Source organism: Tachypleus tridentatus, chromosome 9 (assembly GCF_004210375.1).
Source record: "Tachypleus tridentatus isolate NWPU-2018 chromosome 9, ASM421037v1, whole genome shotgun sequence".
In the NCBI taxonomy this organism is placed as follows: Eukaryota; Metazoa; Arthropoda; class Merostomata; order Xiphosura; family Limulidae; genus Tachypleus; species Tachypleus tridentatus.
The window spans coordinates 145,690,090-145,712,939 of NC_134833.1; the positions used below are offsets into that span (position 1 = coordinate 145,690,090).

At 33.4% G+C, this 22,850-nt stretch overlaps 1 protein-coding gene across 1 annotated transcript in view; it reads right to left on the minus strand.

The window, feature by feature from the left end:
• LOC143227519 (uncharacterized) overlaps positions 1-22,850 on the minus strand; it is a 50,517-nt gene that overhangs the window by 15,720 nt on the left and 11,947 nt on the right. The window lies entirely within an intron of this gene.

Consider the following 22,850-nt stretch of genomic DNA (forward strand, 5'->3'; position numbering starts at 1 on the left):
CACTGACAAGCTAAACTTCACCACTGTGTAGTAACTAAAATACATTGAAATTCTATTAACATAATTTTTTCAAATTCTACGTAAATTTCAAATAGTATATTATAATTTTCCTTCATTAGTAGTACACTTTATGATGATTTTAACATATATTAATTTAAATAATTACTAACAAATTAGAAATTCTATTTCTGTTTATCTTACATTTGTATGTAACATTTAAACTTATTAGTTCCACAAAACATGTAAAGGATTTTTAACAAATGAACACAGTTTACGACTGAGAAATGTTCAGTACTATTGTATAACAAAAACATTCAATCTTCTTCCTAAACTTTATATATAAATGAGTAAACACGTATTACTGATACTTCCATTTTTACATAGTGATGCAAAACACTGATTTATATCGCATCATGAATACCAGTTTCTAATAAATATATTTGATCATCTAATACAAGTCTCCATTTATATTTACTTACGAGGGCTGTTCAAAAAATAAGCGGACTGACGTCATAAAACAAAATGTACTTTATTTAGAAGTTACAGGTCTCGGACCCCTTCAAAGTACTCTCCTCCCCAACGCACACACTTATCCCAACGGTGTTTCCACTTGTTGGAACAGTCCTAGTACGCTTCTTTTGTAATGTCCTCCAGCTCCTTCTTCGCATTTGCCTTAATCTCGGGAATCGTCTCAAATCTTCTTCCTTTCAAGGGTCTTTTGAGTTTGGGGAACAAGAAAAAATCGCAAGGAGCAAGGTCAGGTGAGTAGGGGTTTGGGGAAGAACAGTGATCGAGTGTTTGGCCAAAAACTCACGAGTTCTGAGGCACAAATTTCGCATCAACGCGGTGTATCTTCAATTTTTCGGTCAAAATCTCGTAACAAGATCCAACTGATATCCCACACTCTTTAGCAAGCTCCCCTGACAGTCAGACGTCGATTTGTCCGCACCAGGGTGTTGATTTTGTCGACGTGTGGGTCGTCAGTTGACGTGGAAGGACGTCCAGGACGCTCATCATCTTCAATGGACTGTCGACCATCCTTAAAGTGTTCATGCCACTTGAAACATGCCGTACGCTTCATAGCAACATCACCGTAAGCCGTGTTAAGCATAGCAAAAGTTTCAGTCGCAGATTTTCCAAGTTTAACACAAAATTTTACAGCAAGTTGTTGCTCCTTCACGTCATTCATTCTGAAATCCGCCAAACGAAAAAATCGCACTTCACTTAAAACCGCGTAGCTAATACACAAATGAAGATATCTGCAATCGGGAAATGGCGTCGTAATCAGCTGATCTGTGCGAACCTAGCGACACCAAGTGGATTCCCCTGGAACCAACTGGAGCCGCGCAATTCAAACAGTCCGCGTATTTTTTGAACAGCCCTCATACATAATATACATGTTTTATCACATCTTAATGTATTTTAATTAGATATCATTCATATATGTAAGTAAAATCACTGAGGTAACAGGTATCAGGCATACTGAAACAATTATTTATATAAAACTGTATATAAACTGAAATACTGTACATGTAAACTTCAAACGTTTTAGTTTACGAAATAATGACTTGCAGCCCAATGCAACAGTACCTACAGTATATACGAAGTCTAGCGTGTGATTGATCGACTGTAATAACTCACTTGAAACTAAACTTAATCATACACTTGAAACCCAGAACTAATTTCACCATTTGTCCTGTGGGATATTAGATATTTCGACATTCATACTACCTCTCCCATACCACTTAATACTGATGTATTGGATAAATCCGCATGAATCTGTTTACTGTATCAAAATGTGAGCACGTATATGGACAAGAATAGATTAAACATAACTATGATAGTTTGTGACAGTATGTAGGTATAAAGATGGAAGAATTTATTCTAATAGATATTTATAATGGTACCTGACATCAGTCAGCATAACTTAAAGTGCACTCGTGTGTTTTCCCTAAAGCATAACCTAAGCCCTCCAGAGATTATGTCTAGAAAACGAATTACTGTGTTGTGTTTGTACTTGTCGTAGGTATTTGTTGCAGGGTTACTGGGAATCGAACTCCCGATTTTAGCATTGTAAATCCTTAGATTTACCGCTTTACCAGCGGGGTATAGGGTTATTGGAGCGATATGTCTGACGTTCACATATAATTCCGGGACATGTTTCTTTAGAATCTATAAAACATACTGCTTCTATGGCTTTGGAGTAAACAGTGCAAAACCAAAAATCAACAGACGCACGAAAGGCTGCATGAAAGGAAATCATATGATCTACTTTCTAAATACCCATATAAAACGTCAATCAGTTTGGTTCTTTTTTTGAGGCACGACACAATTAGACAATTTCTTTGTAATTGCAAAATTGACGACATGCACAAAATTAGTAATATTATAATGTAGCCCATTCACCTTATTTCGTATTCCTGAATCCCAACTTCAGATCTCGCTTTTGGAGTAAATATCTGGATTTCCAGAGGACAATGTAGACACAGAGCTGTGAGTGTCACTCTATCCATCACATTTTATAGGATATTTTTGTTAGTTATCAGTATTTGAGGTTGTTTGGTTGATTAAGCACAAAGTTACACAATGGGCTATCTGTGCTTTGCCCACCACGGGTGACGAAACACAGTCTCTAGTGTTGTGAGTCCACAGACATACCGGCGTGCCACTGGGAGCTTCACCATTTGAGACAAGTTTCTTAATGTATGCTTAAAATCATTTTTTATTTATGACGCCAATTGCGTCATAAGCTGGCCTTTGTAGTCTTCGATTTTAACACATTGTTTCCGTACAGTATCACGAATTATTGATGCAATCATTTCTTCTGTTATTTACTCAAGGTCAAAATGAGAAGTACTTCTTGTTGTTTTTTTAGGCTACCGTGCAGTTAAATCCAACATTAGCAAGCAAACTAAGATGTTCCCACGCCCAAGGAAAGAGGTTTCACTTACTATAATTGAGTGGTGGGGACCTGTATAGAGACACATTCTGATTATATTGTTTTTTGGACCTGAAAAAAAAATGTGTTCTTTCAAAATTTGGATCCTGATTTGGATATAAAATGAATCAGTGCAATAAAGTTACTTTCACTGTGATCAGGGATCTTTGATCTTGTCATCTCGATGACTTCGTAAGCCTATATGTCTACAGAAAGGCATCAAGTATGATTGAGAGAATCTGCTGATTTTTTTGACATCATCAGCAGTAAATGAATCAATAATCTAATCACTTCGAAGTCCAGATCATACACTTGAGCTTTATTATAGAATGCGCGTTGAAAGTTTCCTTGGTAGTAAATCTTTGATTCATGATTGTTCAGTAACTCTTTAAAATTATTCATGTTATTCAATGGCGTCTTTAGGAAAAACTGAATTTCGTTTTACCGTTGTTTGTAAGAAGAAGATAGAAGTCAACATCCTCCTTTGTAACTAGGGAAGTTGCTACAAGTAAGCCACTTGTACAATGAAGCCGTGTTGAGTATTTGTGTTAAATTTTGTCTTATTTTGAACGTTTTATTCTCAAATTTGTAATGCAGGGGTTGAGGGGAGGGGACTTTGATCAACGTTCCATACATTTTACTGAGTCACTCATCTCAGTTGAAACATTCTCGCCAAGTGCAGATGTGATATCTGTTGTTGGTTGGTTTGGTTTGGTTTGAATTTCGCGCAAAGCTACACGAGGGTTACCTGCACTAGCCATCCCTAATGAGGGTGGTGCGTTTCATCGCAACATTTCCAAGTAAATTTAACAAATGATTGTGGCTGAATGTGGCTTAAGAGCTTATCCATAGTGTGAAGTCTAGAGCTGATAGTGGGTGGTGTTAATTAGCTACCTGTTTTGTTTTGAAATTTCGCACTAAGCTACTCGAGGGCTATCTGTGCTAGCCGTCCCTAATTTAGTAGTGTAAGACTAGAGGGAAGGCAGCTAGTCATCACCACCCACCGCCAACTCTTGGGCTACTCTTTTACCAACGAATAGTGGGATTGACCGTAACATTATACACCCCCACGGCTGGGAGGGCGAGCATGTTTAGCGCGACGCGGGCGCGAACACGCGACCCTCGGATTACGAGTCGCTCGCCTTACGCGCTTGGCCATGCCTGGCCGATTAGCTACCTTATCTCTAATTTATCAACAAACAGCCGCCATGCAGAAAGTTGTTTTTGTAACATTACGCCAAAATTAAAATGAAATAAATGTTCGTAAGGAACCAACAGTTTTTAGGATCTGACCTACAAATACACTGATGTCTAAATAAGTTCATTTCGAAACTTATAACTTCTAAACATTAACTAGCTGAAGGAAGGTTGTGTTAGTAGATAAAAAATAAATAAGACGGTATCCTGGTGAACAAACAAAGAAGTCCAGTGTTACTCACAGTGATAATTTATTAGTGTTAGACTATAGAAAGTACAGCAACTCACGGGGTATGTACAGCGCTCAATAAAAATAAACTTATTGACTTATTATTATTTTTACTTTATTTTCGTATTGTATCACTTGTTTCTTCATGGGAGGCTCGGCATGCCCAAGCGTGTTAAGGCGTGCGACTCGTAATCTAAGGGTCGCGGGTTCGTATCCCGGTAGCGCCAAACATGCTCGCCCTTTCATCCGTGGGAGCGTTATAATGTGACGGTCAATCCCACTATTCGTTGGTAAAAGAGTAGCCTAAGAGTTGGCGGTGGGTGGTGATGACTAGCTGCCTTCCCTCTAGTCTTACACTGCAAAATTAGGGACGGCTCAGGTTTCTCCTCCTGGTTGGGGGTTGTGCAGTAGGCTAACAATTTACTCACTTAAAAAACCAGCCTGTTAATGAATCCGCAAGCTATTGCGGCCCTATATTCCTTCATGGAATCGAGAAGCTTAATGTAATGTAATGTTAGTATTTCGACGAAGACATTGGATTGCTATTTTCTTCTATGAAAATTAATCTCGTAAGCTGCGTTAGGCGCGAAACAAGAATGAAGATAGCTAACATTCCCCTTAAGTGAAGTGTATCACTAATCGTGGACCAGATGGAGACTGAATATTGTTTGTGAGTTTGTGACACCTTTTTCTATAAGTAACTAGTTGTAATAACCGTTATTATTAATTGTACTGTTGTTTGTATATTAAAATATATTTGTGTTATGAAAGAAAATCATATGTACCAATTTTTGTGGTACATCTTTGTTGATATTTAATGTAAAGAGTAATAGGACCAAGCAACACATATATAAATTTGAGTAAGATAAGAGTCATCTTCAGCCAAGAGGGTTGTTGATGTCTGGAATAGGTTGCTTTCAGATAATGTGGTGGCATTAAATTTAAGTGCAATTATGAGAAAGTTTGATAACGTATACGAATTATAATGGTTGGCTTTAGGACTTAAAAAATTTAAAATTTATATGATAGTTTTAGTTTAGTTTAGAGGATAAGACAGCTGAGGTGGACCAGTAAGTCACTTGTCTTTAAACACGATGCTCTGTTAGAAACAAGAATGATACATGTGCCTAATGACAAACTGAGTTAGGTTCTGTGTTTAGTAAACCTTCATTAGTTACACAATGATATCATTAATTAACGACAATATAAGACCGAATTTATAGCGCACCTCCATTAAAATACAACAATGACATCTAGATTTAAAAGTAATAAAATTTATTTATTGAGATATTTCTTATTTCTTTAGTTTACAAATTGGGTAGTTAGGACTGATTCTGGCAGCAGATAAACAGCTTGTTTTCTTAGTCTAAAAACTGTATTGTTAGGCCTAAGTCTAATATTGTTCATGAAAGTGAAATAACCTGTTCATGTTGCTATTAAACTAGTTATTGAAATCAATGCACTGACTGTTACTTTGTTTCAGAACTGAGACCTTTTAATTTTCTACCTTTAACGTTTAAGAAACTGTTTGAAATATTTCAACATTTCTATGTCAAAGAAGCAAGAACCAAACTTGCAGACCAACAATGTAAGATACAGGAATATAAAAGGAAGATCCATCAGCGTGGTTGAATTACTTAATAACGCAAAGAGAGCGGATTCTATTGAAAAATAAATAAATAAATTGAAGAGTTCTGTAAGTAGAGAAATTCACAAATGCAAAATAGTCAAATCAGCAAATCCACGAATTTAACTTAAAGGAAGACCAACAGGCAGCAACTGCTGACCAATAAGTTCAACAGGTTAGTTAAAAGATAGATCAACACGCTGCATTGAAAAACCAGTAAATAAAGTAAGTTGCTAAACAGAAGAAATACCAAGAAAAATAATAATGGATCAAAACATTGAGAATATTCATAGGCAGATCGAAATTTGTTCTTGTACATTATTTTAATTAAAGTTTTTAATACGCGTAACACACACGAAGAAGTTGCCACTCTAGTTACTGAAGCAAGAACAATGTTATAGAGCTTAGGTAAGAATAAAGAAAGCTGAAAACATTCCTCTAGAACTTGACATAGTGATTTGTTGTTAAATAATTGGTTACGGATTCAAAAAGCCTGTAGGTGTGGAAACATTCCATTGCAAAATTGGCAGACGCAATACTGATTAAATATATTGTAGTACCGTCCAATAATCAACGTTTTCTTAGAGTTGTGAAATTTTTTCTTAAATGGTCTTCATAAGGAGAAGAAAGCCTAAAAAATTCAAGTAACTACACACATAAAAATACATTCGCAGAACTTGTATAACAAAGCTACATATATACACTGCTGGCCAAAATCATCCGATCTGCCACAAAACAGGATTCTACATCACGTGCAAATAAATTGATTAAAGAAAACATCAATCTGTTTCGAAATCATTGACACCTGAAACACACCCTTTTTATACAGTACAGGATAATATTATATTTTTGACAAACAAATGACAAAAACAATTTATACTAAAATAACGGCTCGTACATGGCCTTCACAGTTACTGCTCGCGCATTTAGTGATATAAACAAGTGCTAAACAGTACCATTAGCTAAGTAAGGTACATTAGTGATAGAAACAAGGGCTAAACAATACCATTAGCTAAGTAAGCGCAGTAGCGGTAGAAACAAGTGCTAAACTATATTAATAGCTAAGTGTAGTACAATAGAGATAAAAACAAGAACTAAACAATAGCAGTAGCTCAGTTATCTCTTTCTTTCTTTGTGAGCCTGACGATGACCAAAGAAGGTCGAAACATTGTTGGCTCTTCTACATAGCTCTTTCTCTATCCATACCAGCCGTTTTTACATATATAATACCAATAGCTGAGTTTAGTTCAGAAGTGATAGAAAAAAGGCTAAACAACACCAATAGATAAGTGTAGTCTAAGAGTGATACAAACAAGTGCTAAACAATACCAATAGATAAGTGTAGTCTAACAGTCATACAAACAAGTGCTAAACAATACCAATAGATAAGTGTAGTCTAACAGTGATACAAACAAGTGCAAAACAATACCAATAGATAAGTGTAGTCTAACAGTGATACAAACAAGTGATAAACAACACCAATAGATAAGTGTAGTCTAACAGTGATACAAACAAGTGCAAAACAATACCAATAGATAAGTAAAGTATAACAGTGATACAAACAAGTGCAAAACAATACCAATAGATAAGTGTAGTCTAACAGTGATACAAACAAATGCTAAAAAACACCAATAAATAAGTGTAGTCTAACAGTGAAACAAAAAAGTGCAAAACAATACCAATAGATAAGTGTAGTCTAACAGTGATACAAACAAGTGCAAAACAATACCAATAGATAAGTGTAGTCTAACAGTGATACAAACAAGTGCTCAACAATACCAATAGATAAGTGTAGTCTAACAGTGATACAAACAAGTGCTAAACAATACCAATAGATAAGTGTAGTCTAACAGTGATACAAACAAGTGCTAAACAACACCAATAGATAAGTGTAGTTTAACAGTGATACAAACAAATGCTAAACAATACCAATACCAAAGTGAAGTCTAAGAATGACACAAACGAGAGCTAAACAATATGAACATTTAAATGTAGTCCAATAGTGACAGAAACTAGTTCTAAACAACACCAATAGCTTAGTGTAGTCCAATAGTGAGAGAAACTAGTTCTAAACAACATCAATAGCTTAGTGTAGTTAACTAACAACAAAAACAAGTGAAAAATCGTACCGATAACTAAGCATAATCCAGTAGTAATAGAAAAAAGTGCTGAACAACATCAGTAGCTAGTTTAATGCAATAATGATAAAAATACAGCTAAACAATACCAAGAGGTAAGCATTGTCCAGTTGTGATAGAAACAAGTTCTAAACAATACCAATAGCTAAATATAGTTCAATAGAGATAGAAACAAGTGTTAAACAATACCAATAACAATAACTAAGTGTATTCCATTATGAATGAAAACAAGTGCTATAGAATACCAATAACTAAGTACGGTCCAGTAGCGACAGAAACAGGTGCTAAATAATACCAATATTTGAGTATAGTATGGTAGTGATAGAAACAACTGCAAAACAACATCAATACCTAAATGTAGTCTAATAGTGATAGAAACAAGTGCTAAGAAACACCGATAGCTGAGTGTAGTGCAACAGTGAGAGAAACAAGTGCTAAGAAACACTGATAACTGAGTGTAGTGCAACAGCGATAGAACAAGTGCTAAGAAACACTGATAGCTGAGTGTAGTGCAATACTGAGAGAAACAAGTGCTAAGAAACACTGACAACTGAGTGTAGTGCAACAGCGATAGAACAAGTGCTAAGAAACACTGATAGCTGAGTGTAGTGCAACAGTGAGAGAAACAAGTGCTAAGAAACACTGATAACTGAGTGTAGTGCAACAGCGATAGAACAAGTGCTAAGAAACACTGATAGCTGAGTGTAGTGCAACAGTGAGAGAAACAAGTGCTAAGAAACACCAATAGTTTAGTCTAGTGCAACAGTGATAGAACAAGTGCTAAGAAACACCGATAGCTGAGTGTAGTGCAACAGTGAGAGAAACAAGTGCTAAGAAACACTAATAGCTGAGTGTAGTGCAACAGTGAGAGAAACAAGTACTAAACAATACCAATACCAAAGTGTAATTTAAGAGTGATATAAATGAGTACTAAACATTACCAAAATACAGAGTAATGCAATAATGATAGAAACAAAGACTAAACAATATAAAGAGCTATGTCTAGTCCAATTATTATAGAAAGAAGTGTTAAACAACATCAGTAGCTAAGTGTAGTACAATAGTTATAGAAATAACTCTTAAACAATACCAATTGATAAGAGTATTCTAATAGTGATAGAAACTAGTTCTAAACAAAATAAATAGCTAAGTATAGTTAAATAGTGAAAGAAGCTAGGACTAAATAATACCAATACCTAAACGTAGTCCAGTAGTGATAGAAACAAGTGTTAAGTAATACGATTAGCTAACTGTTGTCTTACAGTGAAAGAACAAAATGCTAAGAAACACCAATAGCTGAGTGTAGTCTAGTAGAGTTAGAAACAAGTGCTAAGTAATACGATTAGACAACTGTTGTCTTACAGTGAAAGAACAAAATGCTAAGAAACACCAATAGCTGAGTGTAGTCTAGTAGAGTTAGAAACAAGTGCTAAGTAATACGATTAGATAACTGTTGACTTACAGTGAAAGAACAAAATGCTAAGAAACATCAATAGCTGAGCGCAGTCTAGTAGAGTTAGAAACAAGTGTTAAGTAATACGATTAGATAACTGTTGTCTTACAGTGAAAGAACAAAATGCTAAGAAACACCAATAGCTGAGTGTAGTCTAGTAAAGATAAAAACAAGTGCTAAGTAATACGATTAGATAACTGTTGTCTTACAGTGAAAGAACAAAATGTCAAGAAACACCAATAGCTGAGTGTAGTCTAGTAGAGTTAGAAACAAGTGTTAAGTAATACGATTAGATAACTGTTGTCTTACAGTGAAAGAACAAAATGCTAAGAAACACCAATAGCTAAGTGTAGTCTAGTAGAGTTAGAAACAAGTGCTAAGTAATACGATTAGATAACTGTTGTCTTACAGTGAAAGAACAAAATGCTAAGAAACACCAATAGCTGAGTGTAGTCTAGTAGAGTTAGAAACAAGTGCTAAGTAATACGATTAGACAACTGTTGTCTTACAGTGAAAGAACAAAATGCTAAGAAACACCAATAGCTGAGTGTAGTCTAGTAGAGTTAGAAACAAGTGCTAAGTAATACGATTAGATAACTGTTGACTTACAGTGAAAGAACAAAATGCTAAGAAACATCAATAGCTGAGCGCAGTCTAGTAGAGTTAGAAACAAGTGTTAAGTAATACGATTAGATAACTGTTGTCTTACAGTGAAAGAACAAAATGCTAAGAAACTCCAATAGCTGAGTGTAGTCTAGTAAAGATAAAAACAAGTGCTAAGTAATACGATTAGATAACTGTTGTCTTACAGTGAAAGAACAAAATGTCAAGAAACACCAATAGCTGAGTGTAGTCTAGTAGAGTTAGAAACAAGTGCTAAGTAATACGATTAGATAACTGTTGTCTTACAGTGAAAGAACAAAATGCTAAGAAACACCAATAGCTAAGTGTAGTCTAGTAGAGTTAGAAACAAGTGCTAAGTAATACGATTAGATAACTGTTGTCTTACAGTGAAAGAACAAAATGCTAAGAAACACCAATAGCTGAGTGTAGTCTAGTAGAGTTAGAAACAAGTGCTAAGTAATACGATTAGATAACTGTTGTCTTACAGTGAAAGAACAAAATGCTAAGAAACACCAATAGCTGAGTGTAGTCTAGTAAAGATAGAAACAAGTGCTAAGTAATACGATTAGATAACTGTTGTCTTACAGTGAAAGAACAAAATGCTAAGAAACACCAATAGCTGAGTGTAGTCTAGTAGAGTTAGAAACAAGTGTTAAGTAATACGATTAGATAACTGTTTTCTTACAGTGAAAGAACAAAATGGTAAAAAACACCAATAGCTAAGTGTAGTCTAGTAGAGTTAGAAACAAGTGCTAAGTAATACGATTAGATAACTGTTGTCTTACAGTGAAAGAACAATAAATTATTATTAATAAAATTAATACCAAGAGCTTAGTGTAGTACAATAGTGATAAAAATATTCCTAATCAACATCAGTACTTAAGTTTAGTAAAAATAGTGTTACAAGCAAGGGCTAAAAACCATCAATAGCAAAGTTTAGTCCACTAGTAATAGAAACAAGTGATAAATAATGCCAATAGCTAAATGTAGCCCAATAATGAGAGAAACAAGTGCCAATCAATTCCAAGAGCTAAGTGTAGTCCAGTAATGATAAAATCGAGTAATGAAAAATACCACAAGCTATGTGTACTCCAGTAGTGACAGAAAGAACTAGTTCTAAATAACATTAATAGCTAGGTGTAGTCCAAGAGTCACAGAAACAAGTTATTAACAATACCAATAGCTAAATGTAGCGCAGTAGTGATAGAAACAGGTGCTAAACAATATCAATAGCAGGTGTAGTCCAATAATGGTAGAAACTAGTGACAAGCAATAACAATACCAAAGTTTGTTTGTTTTGATTTTCGCACAAAGCTACTCGAGGGCTATCTGTGCTAGCCGTCCCTAATTTAGTAGTGTTAGACTAGAGGGAAGGCAGCTAGTCATCACCACTCACCGACAACTCTTGGGCTACTCTTTTAGCAACGAATAGTGGGATTGACCGTCACATTATAACGCCTCCACGGCCAAAGTGAAGTCTAAGAGTGATAGAAAGAAGTGCTAAACAACATCAGTAGCTAAGAGTAGTTCAATAGTTATAGAAACTAGTGCTAAACATCATCAGTAGCTAAGGTAGTTTAATAGTTATAGAAACAAGTGCTAAACAACATCAGTAGCTAAGGTAGTCCAATAGTTATAGAAACTTGTGCTAAACATCATCAGTAGCTAAGGTAGTCCAATAGTTATAGAAACAAGTGCTAAACAACATCAGTAGCTAAGAGTAGTTCAATAATTATAGAAACTAGTGCTAAACAACATCAGTAGCTAAGGTAGTCTAATAGTTATCGAAACAAGTGCTAAACAACATCAGTAGCTAAGGTAGTTTAATAGTTATAGAAACAAGTGCTAAACAACATCAGTAGCTAAGGTAGTCCAATAGTTATAGAAACAAGTGCTAAACAACATCAGTAGCTAAGGTAGTCCAATAGTTATAGAAACTAGTGCCAAATAATACAAATAGCTAAGCGTAATGCAGTAGTGATAGAAACAAGTTCTAAACAATACAACTAGCTAGTGTAGTGAAATAGTGATAGAAACAAGGACAAAACAATACCAATAGCTAAATGTTGTCCAGTAGTGATAGAAACAAGTGGTAAGCCACATCAACAGCTAAGAGTAGTTCAATAGTTATAGAAACTAGTCTTAAACAATAACAATAGCTACATGTAGTCCAGTAAAGAGAGAAACAAATGTTAAACAACATCAATAACTAAGTGTTGTCAAGTAGTAATAGAAACAATTGCTAAACTATACTAGTAGCTATACGTAGTCCAGTACTGAGAGAAACAAATGTTAAACAACATCAAAACTAAGTGTTGTCAAGTAGTTATAGAAACAATTGCTAAACTATACTAGTAGCTATACGTAGTCCAGTTCTGAGAGAAACAAATGCAAATACAAAAAAATACAGATCTTATACGAAACATATGACAAAGTATGTAATACGTTAACAATAGCTAATACAAAATTCATACGAAACTTATAATAGAATATGTAATACTTCGACAATAACTAATACAAGATTTTACGAAACACGAAAGAGACATGTAAAACTACAAAAATATCTAATAGTACAGTAATACCAAAGCAATAGAAACATGTGAAACAACAACAATATCTAATACTAGTCGTAAAGCGAAACACATGACAAAATGTATATTTCAACAATACCTAATGCAAGACTTATACGAAACACAACAGAGACATTTAAAACTACAAAATTATATAATATTGTACTAATACCCAATGACGATAGAAGCATGTCAAACTACAACAATACCTAATAGCTCACTAATACCGAAACACAATAGAAACATGTGAAACTAAAACAACATTACTTAATAGTAGACTAATACAGAATCACGATAGAAACATGGAAAACTACCACATAATCTAATAGTAGACTTAAACTGCAACACATGATAGAATTATGTGATACTACAACCATTTATAATACTCGACAAAATCTGATTCACAATAGAAACATATGATATTACAACAACATCTAATAGTAGAGGTATATTGAAACACTATAGAAACATGTGATACCACAGAATACCTAATAGTAGATCAATAGTGAATCACTATCAGAACATGAGAAATTATTACAATATCTATTAGTAGTCTGATAATGAAACATAACAGAAACATACAAAACTACAAAAAATATCTAGTATTAGAGCAATAATTAAAAACTATAGAAACATGTGAAACTATAATAACGATATCTAATAGTAGACTTAATGTAAAATATGAGATAGAAACATGTGATATTAGAAAACTATATATATCAGTAGACAAATAGAGAATAACGATACAAATTTTTGAAATTACAACAATATCTAACACTGGACTAATACGACAACCGATAGAGACATCTAATACTAAAACAGTCTATAAGAGTAGACTAGTACCAAATCACGATTGAAACATATGATAATACTAAAATATATAATAGTAGACTAATACTGAATCATGAAAGAAACACGTGATATTACAACATAATGCAATAGTAGACAGATTGAATCGCGATAAAAACGGTTGAAGCTATGAAAATATCTAATAGAAGACTTAAACTGAAACACGTTAGAAATATGTGAAAATTCAACAATTTATAATAGTAGTCAAAAATTGAATCTCAATAGAAACATGTTAAAATACAACAATATCTAATAGTACAGTTGTACTGAAACATGAAGCAGAAACGAGAGATACTAAAACAATATATAATAGTATACAAACACCAAATCAAAACAAGTTAGGAACATGTGAAAATAAAACAATATGTAATTGTAGTCTTATAATGAAACACATCATAAAAAATTTGAAATAATAATATCTAATAGTAGACTAATATCGAAACACGACAGAAATATGTGAAACTACAATAATATCTAACAGCAGAACAATACCGAATCAGAATAGAAACATGTGAGTCCACAACAATATCTAATAGTAGACTAACACCAAAACGCGATACAAAAATTCAATGCTAGAAAAATATCTAATAGTAGACTAATACTGAAACACTATAGAATTATGTGAAATTACAATATTGTATAATAGTAGAGTAATACCGAAACATGATACAAAAATATGATACTACAACAATATCTAATAGAGGACTAATACTCAATCACGATAGAAATATGAAAACAACAATATTTAATAGTAGACTCATACCGACACATCATGATAAAATATGTAATACTTCAACAATATCTAATACTGAACTTATGCCAAACACGATAGAAAGAAGTAAAACTACAAGAATATCAAATAGTAAATAAATACCTAATCACAATAAAAACATGCAAAACTACAACATTGTCTGAAAGTAGAATAATACCGAATCACGATAGAAACATATGAAACTACAACAATATAAAATAGTCGACATATACCGAAACACAACAGAAATATGTAATACTTCAAAAATATCAAATACTAGACTTATACGAAACACGATAGAGACATATAAAACTACAACGAATTCTAAGAGTAGAATAATACAGAACGACATGGAAACATGGGAAACTACAACAATATCTAATAGTAGGCAAATACCGATACACCGCAGAATTTGTGATGCTAACACAGTATATAATAGTAGACTAATACTGAATCTTTTACTGCTCTTTTACTAACGAATAGTGGGATTGACCGTAACATTATAACGCCCTTACGGCTGAAAGGGCGAGCATGTTTGGTGCGACCAGTATTCGAACCCGTGACTCTCGGATTACGAGTCGAACGCCTTAACACGCTTGGCCATGCCGGGCCCCTATTCCGCAACATGATAGAAACAGATTCTACTAAAACACTATCTAATAGTTAACTAGCACCAAAACACGACAGAGACATGTGAAACTACAATAACAATATCTGATAGTAAAACCAAAAAACGATAGAAATATTTAAAACTATAATGAGAATATTTTATAGTAGTTACAGAAATGCAAATATGAGATAGAAACATGTGATACAACAACATTTTCTAATAGTAAATTTATACTGGATCATGAAAAAGCATTTAAAACTACAACAATATCCAATAGTAGACTAATACAGAAACACAGTAGAAACATGTGAAACTACAATAATATATAATAGTAGACTTATAGCAAAACATGATAGAACATATTTTACTACAACATTATCTAACAGTAGACTTTTACTGGAACACGTGTTAAATATACTACTCAAAAAAATTAAAGGAACAAGTACACATTTCAGCACATTTCTATCATAACTAAATTTATGTATGAAAAACACATCCGTTCGTCTACAAGTGTATTTTTTAAGCTTGCGAGTGAAGTTTGAAGCAACTCAAACGAAACTCACCTCACTCAAGAAGAATACAACTCAAGGTACCCTACGTGAGGTTGTTACGTGAAACTACGCATTCTTCATTAATTCTCGAAACAAACACCAACATGGATCTTTGCAGTGTGTACCTTCATCTTGTGTATTCAAGCAGTCAGGCGCCATCTGACAAACAACGAGGTGGCCTGGGCGGTTTAGATGCTGGAGGATGGCCAGACCCAAAGGAGGGTGGCACAGCGCGTTGGTGTGTCACCAAACGTTATCAATCGACTTTGGCGAAGCTACCAGGAGACGAACTCTTACGGAAGGAGACCAGGTCAAGGCCGTCATCGCTGGCTGCACAACAACTAGAGAGGACCGATACATCGTGACTACCGCTCTGCGGGACAGGTTAGCTACGACTCGGTCACAGCGAAATGACCTCCAGCATTCCACTAGAACCCCTGTGTCGACCCAAACAGTTCACATTTGTCTGCACGGACGACCCCTCAGGGTCACACGGTCTGCAAGAGGCGTTATTTTGACAGCACGACATCGTCAATGGGCCACCGTGCTGTGGATAGACGAGAGCAGGTTCTCTGTGTCTTGTGATGATGGACGTGCGAGACGCCGAGGAGAGCGACTTTCCGTCTGTAACATTGTGCAAGTCAACGCTTACGGAGGAGGTTCTGTAATAGTCGGGGCAAGCATATGCTTGAGTGGCCGCACGGACTTATACTCGACAGGGGTGCTCTAAACGTACGACGATATAGAGACGAAATTCTGGAACCTATTGTTAGGCCTTTTGCGGTGCTGTCAGCGATGGGTTAATTCTCATGTAGGTTAACGCGCGAGCCCACGTCGCCAGACTGTGTATGGACTTCCTTGACGAGGAAGGAATAGAGACTTCTGAGTGGCCTGCTAGATCTCCAGAATTAAATCCAATTGAACATTGTTGGGATATGTCGTCGAGGCGTGTTAGTGAACGCCAGCACCATCCTCAGAATGTACAGGAACTTCGACAAGCCCTGGAAGACGAGTGGGCTGACATAACCCACGATAACATCGATAGACACATTCGAAGTGTGCCAACTCGGTGTCAGAAGTGTGTCACAGCCCGTGGAAGTCACACTAAATATTGAATGTTTCAAACATTTCTTGAATAAACGCAAGTAAGCTGTTTAAAGTATTGTTTCATGTGGGATATCAGTGTTGGTGACAATCGTCATTTTTAAAATTTTATATCTATATGTTTCACCATTCATGGCACATTAAAAATGGATACAGATGGAACTGAAATAAAGAAAATTACCTAAAAAATAAAAATATTATCACATTTGGAACACTGAGATAAAGTATATAACAAAACGTACTTGTTCCTTTAATTTTTTAGCAGTTTATATAATTCTTCAACAATACCTAATACCAGACTTATACGAAGTATGACAGAGATATGAAGAAATACAACAATATTTAATAGTAGACTAATACCGAATCATGATAGAAAGATTTGAAACTATAACAACAATGTCTAAAAGTAGAATAATACAGAATCACTATAGAAAAGGTACAACTACAACAATATCAAATAGTACACAAACAATGAAACACATAATAGAAATATGTAACAATACAAATATATCTAATAGTAGACGAGAACTGAATCAATAGCAAAATGTGATACTACAACAACATCTAGTAGTAGACTTATACAAAAACACGATAGAAATATTTGTAACTACAACAATATCTAATAGTAGACTGATACTGAAACACGATAAAACCATATGAAACTATAAGTGCATTATCTAAAAGGAGAATGATACCGAATCACGATAGAAAATGTGAGACTACAACAATATCTAACAGTATACATATAATTAAACACATGATAAAAATATATGATACAACAACAAAATCTAGTAGTAAACATATAGTAAAACACATGGTATAAATATGTCATAATACAACAATATATAATAGTAGACTTACACTGAAATCCGATAGAAACATATGGAACTACAACAATACGTAATAGTAGACTCATACTGAAACACGATAGATATCTGTAAAACTACAACAATACGTAATAGTATACCTATATGGAATAAAACAAAAAACACGTGAAACTGTAATATATAATAGTAGAATAATTCAGAAACACAACAGAGACGTGTGAAACTATAACAACGACATATAATAGTAGAGTTATAATAAAACACGAGATAGATTTGTGTGATACTACAACAATATCTAACAGTACTCTTATACTCAACCACGACAGAAATATATGAAACTACAACAATGTCTGATCGTAAAATCATAAGGAAGCACATCATAAAATATGTAGTACTTCTACAATATCTAATACTAAACTTACACGAAACACAAATGAGACATGTAAACTATAACAGTATTTAATAGTAGACTTATACTGAATTACGATAGAAATATATGAAACTGTAACAATATCTAATAGCAGATTAATACCGAAACACGATAAAAACATGTTTAAGTACAACAACGATATCTAATAGCAGAGTTATAATGAAACATGAAAAAAAACATGTAAAACTACATCAGTATCTTATAGCAGACATATACTGCAACACAATAGAAACATTGTATCACAATAATATCTAATAGTAAACTATTAGACTCGTGTTTCGTATAAGCCTTGTATTAAATATTGTTTAAGTAAAATATGTTTCTATCATGTTTCGGCATACGTCTACTATTAGATATTGCTGTAATAAAATATGTTTCTATCATGTTTCATTATAAGTACTATGATATACTACAATACGTAATAGTATATTAATAATGGATCACGATAGAAACATGTGAAACCATTACAAGTTCTAATAGTAGACTAATAGTGAAATACGATAGAAACATGTGAAACTACAATAATATGTAATAGTAACGTTATACTGAATCATGATAGAAATAGGTGATATATCAACAATATCTTATAGTAGACTAACACTAAATCACGATAGAAACATATGACACCACAACAATATCTAACATTAGACTAATACTGAATCACGATAGAAACATGAGAAACCATATCAATAATTAACAATAGATTTATACGAAACACGAAAGAGACATAAAAACTACAACAATATCTAATAGTAAACTAATAATGATTTTCGCTAGAAATATATGAAAGTGTGACAACAGTATCTAATAGTAGACTTATACTGAATCATAATAAAAACATATGATACTACAAAAACATCTAATAGTGGGCTCTAATGTGTCATGATAGAAACGTGAAACTACAATAGTATCTAAGAGTAAACTAGCATTAATTCAAAATAGAAATGTGTGAGCTACAAAAATATTTAACAGCAGAACTATAACAAAACACAATAGAAACATATGAAACAATAGCAACAATACCTAATAGTAAACCTATCCTGAGCATGATAGAAACATGTGATACTACAACAATATTTAATAGTAGACTTCTACTGAAACACTGTAGAAACATGTGAAGCTGCAATAATAGCTAATAATAGACTTACACCGAAACATATTTTACTACAACAATATGTAACAGTAGACTTATACCAGAAACGTGTTAAATATATGATACTTCAACAATATCTAATATTAAACTTTTGCGAAACACGATAGAGACATCAAAAACTACAATAATATCAATAGTAATCTAATACCGAATCAGGATAGAAACATATGAAACTATAAATACCGCATCTAAAGGTTGAAAATCTACAGCAATATCTAATAGCAGATTTATACCGTAGCATCATAGAAACATATTCTACTGAAACACTATCTAATATTTGACTAGCACTCTATCACGATAGAAACATATAAAACTAAAACCATATCTAAAGGTTGACTAATATCGAAACACGATATAGGCATGTAAAACTATAACAACAATATCTAATACCAGACTAAAACGAAAACGATAGAAACATTTGAAACTATAATAAGAATATTTTGTAGTAGAGTTATATAAATACAACTATGAGATAGATACGTGTGATACTACATTATTTAATAGTAGATTAATACTGAATCACAACAGAAGCATGTGAAACTACAACAATATCAAATTGCACACTGTTACCCAATCATGATAGAAACGTGTGATATTGAACAATATCTAATAGTAGAGTAATACCGAATCAGGATAGAAATATGTGAAACTACGACATTATTTAATAGTAGACTTATGCCAAAACTTTTTAGAAAAATGTGAAACTACAACAATATAAAATGGTATACTATACCGAGAAAACACAGAAATATGTGAAATTAGAAAAATATCTAACACTAAAATTGAACCAAAACACGATAGAAAAATATGATACCACAGCAAAATCTAATAGAAGACTAATACTGAATCACGATGGAAACGTGGAAAGTTCAACAATATATAACTGTAGCTTCATATCGAAACACGTGATAAAATATGTAGTATTTCAACTATATCTAATACTAGACTTATACGAAACACGTGATAAAATATGTAGTATTTCAACTATATCTAATAGTAGACTTATACGAAACACGATATAAACATATAAAATTACAACAATATGTAATTGTAGACTAATACCAAAAACACGATAGAAACATATGAAACTGCAACAGTATCTAATACTATTCATACACTTGAACACATGATATAAACAGGTGATGCTACAACAATATCTAATGGTGCACTAATACCAAAACACAATAAAAACAAGTGATGCTAGAACAATATCTAGTAGTAGCTAAATACAGAATCACGATAGAAACGTTTGAAAATTCAACAGTATATAATAGTAGGCATATACTGAAACACATGATAGAAACATATGTTACTACAATAATACCTAATGGTACACTAATACCGAAATAGAATAAAAACATATGATTCTACAACAATATCTAAGAGTAGATAAATACTAATCACGATACAAATGTGTGAAAATACTGCAATATCTAATACTCGACTCATACCGAAAGACATGACAAAATATATAATACTTCAACAGTATCTAACACTAGATTTATACGAACCAGGAAAGAAACGTTTAAAACTTCAATAATATCTAATAGTAGACTAATACTGAAACACGATAAAAACATGTGAAACTATATCAATAATATGAAAAAGTAGACTTATTTTGGAATGTGAGATAGAAAGTAAAACCAAATCACGATAGAAATATGTGAATCTGAAGCAATATCTCATAGTAGGCTAATATCGAAACACTATAGAAGTTTGCGAAACTACAACAATATTTAATAGTAAACTAATATCGAAACACTATAGAAGTTTGCGAAACTAGAACAATATTTAATAGTACACTAATATCGAAACACTATAGAAGTTTGCGAAACTACAACAATATTTAATTGTAAACTAATATCGAAACACTATAGAAGTTTGCGAAACTACAACAATATTTAATAGTACACTAATACCGAAACACTATAGAAGTTTGCGAAACTACAACAATATTTAATAGTACACTGATACCGAAACACGACAGAAACATGTTAAACTATAAAAACAATGTCTACTAGTAGACTAACACTGGGCGCGGCATGGCCGGGTGGTTTAAGGTGTTCGACTCGTAATCTGAGGGTCGCGGGTTCGTATCCCCGTCGCACCAAAGTGCTCGCCCTTTCAACCGTGGAGGCGTTATAATGTACCGGTCAATCCCACTATTCGTTAGTAAAAGAGTAGCCCAAACGTTGGCGGTGGGTGGTGATGACTAGCTGCCTTTCCTCTAGTTTTACACTGCTAAATTAGGGACGGCTAGCGCAGATAGCCCTTGAGTAGCTTTGCGAAAAATTAAAAAACAAACAGACTAAGACCAAAACACGATAGAGACATGTGAAACCTACAAAAATATGTAATACTAGAGTTATACTGAAACACATGATACGTACATATGAAACTATAATATCAATGGTAGACTACTACCAAAACGTAATAGAATCATGCTAAACTACAGCAATATCTAATAGCAGACTTGTAAAAATAACGATAGAAACGTAATACACTACAACAAAATAAAGTAGCAGACTTATATAGAAACACGATAGAAACATGTGAAACTACAATAATATATAATAGCAACTAATACCGAAATACGATAGAAATATATGAAAGTATAACAAAATCTAATAGTTGACTTACACCGAAACATGATAGAAACATGTGAAACTACAATATATAATAGTAGAGTAATACCGAAACACTACAGAGATATTTCAAACTACAACAACATGGAATAGTAGACTTATTCTGAAAGACTGAAAAAACACGTGAAACTATACATCTAATAGCAGATTGATATCGATACACGATAGAAACATGTGATGCTACAATAATATATAAAAGTCGACTAATGCTTATCACGATAAATATATGTGAAACTACAACATCATCTAATAGTAGACGTATACCAAAACACCATAGGAACATATGAATCTAAAACTGTATGCAATAGTCGACTTGTACTGAAACATGTGATGAAAACCCGATAGAAACGTGAAACAATAACAATATCTAATAGTAGACTAATAGTAGACTTATTCTGAAACTTAAAAAAACACGTGAAACTATAACATCTAATAGCAGATTGATATCGATACACGATAGAAACATGTGATGCTACAATAGCATCACATTATTGTTCGATATACGAACAATATATATTGTTCTATATATATTGAATATATATAACGAGATTCCCACTGTCCTTATCTACTATCTAGCGAAACCACAGCCAAGGGAACGGGCTTGGAGAAATCAGCGTGGAAATAATAGTATTTTATGGTATATAATAATATACCAACTTTGTTTAAAGTTTAAACAAACTTTAAAACAAATCCATTGGCTGTGGTTTCGCTAGATATTATCTAACTAATATAATCTAACTGATTATCAAGAAATAATCGTGATATTATTTCTATCACGATAGAAACATGTGAAACTACAACTATAGCTAATTGTACACTCACACCGAACACATGATAAAATATGTAAAACTTTAACAATATCTAATACGAAACGCGGTAGAAACATGTGTTACTACGACAATATCTAATAGTAGACTAATACCGAAACACGATAGAAACGTGTGATACTAGAACAAACTATGAGCGAAGTTCAATGTCAAAGCAAATAACAAACATATGTAATAAAGCTCAAAAGTAAACATTTTTCCAAATTAATTTTAAACCCTTGCGATATAATTACAATAATGCATTATTGTATGCCAGCACTGAAACACAATGTAAAATAATCAAAGTTACAATGCTTCATTGTAAAATAACATGGAGAAATATAATAA